We start from the raw sequence: 8,688 nt of genomic DNA, 5'->3' as shown, positions 1-8,688 counted from the left end.
TCTAAAACAGATAAATTTATATTTCTTGATATATTACCTTTATCAAGATTTTCAATTTGGGAATCCAAAATTTTCTTTTTATTCTTGCGTATTTTCAGCAAGTATATTGCCATACTACAATTCCCTATATTTATGTTTGTAATAAGTTTTGCTCTAAAGTTTATTATAATACAAAGTTTATAAAAAGTATTTTCCTATATTTCACTCAAAATGGTTTTTTGAGCTTGGGGTCGATTTGGACTTCTGACAAAGGCTGTTGTATTGGACGTTGTAGCTAGTCCATTTCCCTACATTTTGGTGTATAATATGGTTTGCACTAAAGTTTTTCATAAAACAAATTTTTTTTAAATTGTTTTTCAATACTTCGCTCAAAATGGTTTTTTGAGTTTGGACTTTTGACAAAGGTTGTTGTATTGTATGTTGCAGCTAGTCCAATTCCCTACATTTTCGTGTATAATATGGTTTGCACTAAAGTTTTCCATAAAACAAAGTTTTAAATAATTTTTTTTTTTTTTTAATATTTCACTCTAAATGGTTTTTTGAGTTTGAGGCCTAATTTTGGACTTCTGACAAAGGTTGTTGTATTAGACATTGCAGCTAGTCCAATTTCCTACATTTTGGTGTATAATGCGTTTTGATCTAAAGTTTTTCATAAAACAAAGTTTTTAAAAAAGTGTTTTCCAATATTTTCCTCAAAATGTTTTTTTGAGCTTGGAGCCGAATTTTGGACTTCTGGCAAAGGTTGTTGTATTGGATGTTGTACATAGTCCAATTCCCTACATTTTGGTGTATAATATGGTTTGCTCTAAAGTTTTTCGTAGAACAAACATTATAAAAAAATTTTATAATATGTTTTGCTCTAAAGTTTTTTATAAAACAAAGTTTATAAAAAAGTTTTTTTAATATTTCACTCTAAATTGTTTTTTGAGTTTGGGGCCGAATTTTGGACTTCTGACAATGGTAGTTGTACTGAATGTTGTAGCTAGTCCAATTCCCTACATTTTGGTGTATAATATGGTTTGCTCTAAAGTTTTTCAAAAAGTGTTATTTAACATTTCACTCAAAATAGTTTTTTGAGTTTAAAGCCGAATTTTGGACTTCTGACGAAGGTTGTTCTATTGGATGTTGTACTTAGTCCAATTCCCTACATTTTGGTGTATAATATTTTTTGCTTTAAAGTTTTTTATAAAAGAAAGATTTTACAAAAGTTTTTTTCTTCAATATTTCAATCTAAATTGTTTTTTGAGTTTTGGGGCCGAATTTTGGACTTCTGACAATGGTTGTTGTACTGAATGTTGTAGCTAGTCCAATTCCCTACATTTTCGTGTATAATATGGTTTGCACTAAAGTTTTCATAAAACAAAGTTTTAAACAATTTTTTTTTAAATATTTCACTCTGAATGGTTTTTGAGTTTGAGGCCTAATTTTGGACTTCTGAAAAAGGTTGTGGTATTAGACATTGTAGCTAGTCGAATTCCCTACATTTTGGTGTATAATGCGTTTTGATCTAAAGTTTTTCATAAAACAAAGTTTTTAAAAAAGTGTTTTCCAATATTTCCCTCAAAATGATTTTTTGAGCTTGGGGCCGAACTTTGTACTTCTGGCAAAGGTTGTTGTATTAGACGTTGTACTTAGTCCAATTCCCTACATTTTGGTGTATAATATGGTTTGCTCTAAAGTTTTTCCTAAAACAAAGTTTAAAAAAATTGTGTTTCAATATTTCACTCAAAATTGTTTTTTTCAGTTTGGGCCGAATTTTGGACCTCTGACAAAGGTTGTTGTAATGGACGTTGTATGTAGTCCAATTCCCCACATTTTGGTGTATAATGTGTTTTCCTCGAAGTTTTTAATAAAACAAAGTTTTGAAGAAAGTGTTTTTCAATATTTCACTATAAAGGTTTTTTTTTAGTTTGAGGCAAAATTTGGACTTCTGACAAAGGTTGTTGTACAGGACGTTGTAGCTACTTCAATTCCCTGCATTAAGGTGTATAATATCTTTGCTCTAAAGTTTTTCATAAAACAATGTTTTTAAAAAAGTGTTTTTCAATATTTCACTCTAAATTGTTTTTTGAGTTTGGGGCCGAATTTAGGACCTATGACAAAGGTTATTGTCCTGGACGTTGTAGCTAGCTCAATTCCATACATTTGGGTGTATAATATGTTTTGCTCTAAATTTTTTCATAAAACAAATTTTCTAAAAAACATTTTTCAATATTTCACTCAAAATTGACAAAGGTTATTGTCCTGGACGATGTAGCTAGCTCAATTCCATACATTTGGGTGTATAATATGTTTTGCTCTAAATTTTTTCATAAAACAAATTTTCTAAAAAACATTTTTCAATATTTCACTCAAAATTGCTTTTTTAGTTTGGGGCCGAATTTCGGACTTCTGACAAAGGTCGTAGTAGTTAGTCTAATTCCCTGCATTTTGGTGAATAATAGTTTTTGCTCTAAAGTTTTTCGTAGAACAAATTTAAAAAAAAACGTTTATCAATATTTCAATAAAATGTTTTTTTGAGTTTGGAGCCGAATTTTGAACCTCTGACAACGGTTATTGTATTGGATGTTGTAGTTAGTCTAATTCCCTACATTTTGGTGTGAAATATGGTTTGCTTGAAAATTTTTTATAAAACAATTTTTTTAAATTGCTTTTCAATATTTCAGTCAAAATGGTTTTTTGAGTTTGGGGCCGAAATTTGGACCACTGACAAAGGTTGTTGTATTGGACGGTTTAGCTTGTCCAATTCCCTACAATTTGCTGTATAATATGTTTGCCTTAAAGTTTTTCATAATACAAAGTTTTTAAAAAATTTGTGTTTCAATATTTCACTCAAAATTGTTTTCTGAGTTTGGGGCCGAATTTTGGACTTCTGACAAAGGTTGTTGTATTGAGCGTTGTAACCAGTCCAATTCCCTACATTTTGGTGTATAATATCTTTTGCTCTAAAGTGTTTCATAAAACAGAGCTTTTAAGAACGTGTTTTTCAACATTTCACTTAAACTTTTTTTAGTTTAGGTCCGAATTTTGGACTTCTGACAAAGGTTGTTGTATTGGACGTTGTAGCTAGTCCAATTCCCTACGTTTTGGTGTAAAATATATTTTGCTCTAAAGTTTTTCATAATACAAAGTTTTTACAAAAAATTGTGTTTCAATATTTCACTCAAAATTGTTTTTTCAGTTTGGGGCTGAATTTTGGACCTCTCACAAAGGTTGTTGTGTTGCATGTTGTAGTTAGTTCAAATCCTACATTTTGGTGTATAATATGTTTTCTTGGAAAGTTTTTCATAAAACAAAGTTTTTAAAAAAGTTTTTTTCAATATTTCACTTAAAATTGTTTTTTCAGTTTGGGTCCGAATTTTGAACTTCTGACAAAGGTTGTTGTAATGGACGTTGTAGCCTTTCCAATTCCCTACACTTTGGTGTATAATGTGGTTTGCTCTAAAGTTTTTCACAATACAAAGATTTTAAAAAAGTATTTTTCAATATTTCACTCAAAACTGTTTTTTTGAGTTTGGGCCGAATTTTGGTCTTCTGACAAAGGTTTTTGTATTGAAAATTGTAGCTAGCTCAAAAATGTAGGGAACATTTTGGTGTATAATATGCAAAATGTAGGGAACATTTTGGTGTATAATATGTTTTGCTACAAACTTTTTCATAAAACAAAGTTTTCAAAAAGCGTTTTTCAATATTTCAATCAAAATTGTTTTTATACCCTACACCACTTTCGTGGGTGTAGTATACCAATCGGCTTAGAATCATCTTCTGAGTCGATTTAGCTATGTCCGTCCGTCTGTCCGTCTGGCCGTCCGTCCATGTAAACCTTGTAATCAAACTACAGACCGCAATAATTGTATGAAATTTGGTACGTGATCTTCTATTGTCCCAGGGACGAACCCTATTGAAAATGGTTAAGATCGGTCCATTATTTCACCTAGCCTCCATACAACTGAAACCCCGAATAGAGCTTGTAAACATTGTAATCAAACTACAGGTTGCAATTTTGGAGATAATTCAATGAAATTTGGCACATGCTCGTTTACGGTACTGTAGATGAAGCCTATTGAAAATGGTTAACATTGGTCCATTATTTCACCTAGGCCCCATAGAACTGAACCCGCCAAATAGGGCTTTTAAGTTCATAATTATGCTTAATATACTCGTATCTCGACAAAAAGCTGCAAAACCAAGTTCTATACTGGTCTTGATGACCTTGATGAACTTTATAATTTAGGGCCTCATTTGACCCTAGCCCCTCTAAAAAAACGCCCATCAAAATTTGACTTAAATATCCACAGTTTAATTTAAGAGTAAATGGCTTTAGTATATCTGAGGCAAGGTACAATTCAACTTAAATATGTTGTAAACAAAATCACATTTTATTCGTATAAATGTGCTGGGTGTTATATGGTCGGCCTCGCCCGACTATAACTTCTTACTTGTTTTATATTGTGGCCGAATTTTGGACTTCTGACAAAGGTTGTTGTATTGGACGTAGACGCTAGATCAATACCCTACATTTGGTGTATAATATGTTTTGCTCTAAAGTTTTTCATAATACAAAGTTTTTAAAAAAGTGTGTTTCAATACTTCACTCAAAATTTTTTTAGTTTGGAGCCGAATTTTGTTCATCTGACAAAGGTTTTTTCCTAGAAAGGTTTTCATAAAACAAAGTTTTTAAAAAAGCGTTTTTCAATATTTCACTCAAAATGGTTTTTTGAATTTAGGACGTTGTAGCTAGTTCAATTCCTTACATATGTATAATATGTTTTGCTTGAAAGTTTTTCATAAAACGAATTTTTTTAAATTGCTTTTTAAGATTTCACTCAAAATGTTTTTTTTAGTTTGGGGCAGAATTTTGGACTTCTGACAAAGGTTGTTATACTGGACGATTCCCTACATTTTGGTGTATAATATGTTTAGCTCTAAAGTATTTCATAAATCAAAGTTTTTAACAAAGTGTTTTTCAATATTTCACTCAAAATGGTTTTTTAGTTTGGGCCGAATTTTGGACTTCTGACAAAAGTTGTTGTATTGGATGTTGTAGCTAGTCCAATTGCCTACATATTGGTGTATAATATGTTTTCCTCGAATGTTTTTCATAAAACAAAGTTTTTAAAAAAGTGTTTTTCAATATTTCACTCAAAATGGTTTTTTAAATTTTATGCCAAATTTTGGACTTCTGACAAACTTTGTTGTACTAGAAGTATTGGTCGTTGTAGCATGTCTAATTCCCTACATTTTGGTGTAGAATATGATTTGCTCTAAAGTTTTTCATAATACAAAGTTTTTAAAAAAATGTTTTTCAATATTTCACTCAAAATTTTTTTAAGTTTGGAGCCGAATTTTGGACATCTGACAAAGATTGTTGTATTAAAAGTTGTAGCCAGTCTAATTGGTGTATAATATGTTTTCGAATATTTCACTCAAAATGGTTTTTTGAATTTTATGCCGAATTTTGGACTTCGGACAAACGTTGTTGTACTAGACGTTGTAGTTAGTTCAATTTCCTACATTTTAGTGTTTAATATCTTTGCTCTAAAGTTTTTCGTAAAACAAAGTTTTAAAAAAGTGGTTTTCAATATTTCACTCTAAATAGTTTTTTGAGTTTGGAGCGAAATTTAGGACTTCTGACAAAGGTTGTCGTCCTGAACATTGTAGCTAGCTCAATTCCCTATATTTTTGTGTGTAATATGTTTTGCTACAAACCTTTCCATAAAACAAAGTTTTTAGAAAGTGTTTTTCAATATTTCACTCAAAACTGTTTTTTAGTTTGGGGCCGAATTTTGTACTTCTGACAAAGGTTGTTGTATTGGACGTAGTAGCTTGTCTAATTCCCTACATTTTGGAGTATAATATTTTTTGTTCTAAAGTTTTTCGTAGAACAAATTTTTTAAAAAAAGCTTTTTCAATATTACACTCTAAATTGTTTTTTGAGTTTGGGCCCGAATTTAGGACTACTGACAAAGGTTATTGTACTGGACGTTGTAGCTAGTCCAATTGCCGTTTTGACATTTCCAGTTAGTTTAACATGAAAAACGTACTGAAGGAAATCCTTCTTAGCTACTTCTGATAAGTTTTTATATATGAGGTCGTCTGTCACAATAAAACATTCCAGTTCGTTGAAATTTCCTTAGAATAATGGTAGAGTTTTGGAAGTTGTTTCTAAACTAACTGCCGCCATGATGAAATCCTTATCTTCTTGGGCCTTGATTAAAAATTCTATTATTGTATTAGTTTCACTCTCTATTTCCATTGCGGTCTGAAAACCTTCTTTAATATCTTCTATAACAGCCAAGCGCAGAAAGAGAAACTGTTAGTGTAGTGGTGAGAAAATACTAAAAAAAACACTTAGAAAAAATATTTCCTAATTACGCTTGTTTTGATCAAGTTTTATAACAAGTAAAATGGTAAATTTTACAAACAAAACATATCCAAAGAAAAGAAAAATGGTTATTTCTGCACAAAATTTAGATTTTTGAATATAAAATGTTTAAAAAAAGTATTACAAATATCGTTTTTATGTATTTTTATTATTATGCATTCCTAGAAAGTTTTTGGAGTGTACGAGTTTTTTGCAAGTTGCTCTCTAGTTTGCAAGTGGTGTTGTTGTTTTTACACGTTTTGTTTGCAATTTCTGAAACAAAGCGACATCAACCTACATCGTTGAATGCTGTCAAGCAACTAAAGATAATTTCGGTAATTTTTACGCTCTTGCAATGAGTTTTATTTACTATCGGCTTATGTACGTATGAATTGCCGAAAATCTTCGTAATCAGAACAATATGAACGCGCAATGCTGTTCTATAATATCCAATTTTTCATTTATGTTTTTTTCTATATTTTCTATTGGGACTTTTGTCTAAATTTGCACAAATATCTTTTAATTTTTTACAAAATCCTCCATATATACTTTTTATCATATTTCTATTATTACATACTATTACATATAAACATTTTATTTTTTATTATTTTTTTATATAACATTAATTTTTATACCTCTGTTATGGCATTACCAGCCACCCTTTTCCGGACATAATCTTTGAAATATTTGTAAATTTTGTATATGATTAACACAATAATTGCAACTACTATTATTATAAATTTTTTGTCAATTTCTTCTTTATTGTCTATCTGACTTACTAATAATGTTATTTTCTTCTACTGTTACCTCTTTGCTTTGAGATCTTCCCATGTTTTATTTCGTCTTTTAGCTTTTCTATTTCAACCAAAATTTCTTAAGAATCGTCTTTGACAATTCTTAAATTCTCTGCTAATTTTCTTCTCAATTTAACCAGTCGTCCACCTCTGTTTTTTACTATAAACTTTCGGGATCGCAGTAAGTTTATCCTCATTTAACCTTCCTTGTCCTAATTTGGCCGGGACGTATTTTGGGATGTGTTCTTTTATTCCTGTAGTTCATATTCTTTCATTTAAATAAAGGATGGCAAAATCAGTATAAGTATTTGATTTTATAACCGGCAGTGTTTGCCGTTCGTTACGCTATCGCTTTTGCCGATATGGGTAAATGGAGATTTTTTAATAAAAATCAAGGCAACATAATTGCCAATTTGAGTCTTAATCTGGGTTATTTGTGGACAAAGGGATTATTTTATACATTCTATATATTCTAACTTACTCTAATTTACATTACATTTTGCTTAATAATATTCCATACATGTACTTACTGCAATTTTGACAGTCGCAACATATTGTCTCCAAATTGGGGAATTGATTTCGTCATCATCTACAAGTGAAGGTTCACCATTATCAGGGATTATGCTAAACCGGAAGTTTCTCATGATACACGGTTGCGGAATGCAGTAGCCAGAGACAAGTTGTAGATTTGGGAGAAGGTCCACAAACCTATTCTTGATTACGCATGTGCAATTTGACATACTTAGTACAACGTATACATTAGAAAACTTGAATCTGTGCAAAAACAATTTCTCATTTTTTTGCCTCCGAAATCTCAGGTGGAATACTGACACAAACCTACCTCCATATCGTAATCGGCTTGCGCTTATAAAGCTTCCAACATTAAAAAGTAGAAGAATGGTTTCTAATGTCACATTTTTAATTAACTTATTACATGGAAAATTTAACTCTCAATTCCTTCTTCCTAGACCACTTAGGTCTTCTTATGTTCCACTATATATAGAATTCAATAGGTCAAAATTTATAAATTTTGATCCTCTCCGATGAATATGCTTAGAAGTCAACCGCCTATACGATCTCATTAATTTTTCTACACCCACGAATTAAATAAAAGTCAAACTAATTTTTATCTTAACTCAAATGTATATGTTTATAACTGTTTCCAATAATAATTTCTTATGTTATATTATATATTGTATTTTATATTTATATTATAATTGTTTTGTGCTCAGCTGTATAAAAAACTAAAAGTTGATTTAAATAAATAGGTAGAGAAGGGGATTTGGACGACTTGTATATGAAGAATTTTCTCCACGACCTGCGTTTCGCACTACGTACCTGATTCTTAAATTCATTAACATTTGACTTATAAGGATACCATATACCTGTTCTCTTTGCCTCGTTAAACAATCTACGACATAACCCGCGAGTTTTCACAATTTCAGGGTCGACCAAGGGGGTTTACCCTAACAATTATTATTTGACGGTTCGGTTTGTGGCAACACTAATAGAGCTTGAAATCCAATTTAC

The sequence above is a fragment of the Lucilia cuprina genome, chromosome 5 (assembly GCF_022045245.1).
Source record: "Lucilia cuprina isolate Lc7/37 chromosome 5, ASM2204524v1, whole genome shotgun sequence".
Classification (NCBI taxonomy): Eukaryota; Metazoa; Arthropoda; class Insecta; order Diptera; family Calliphoridae; genus Lucilia; species Lucilia cuprina.
Note: the sequence above shows the minus strand (reverse complement) of the source record.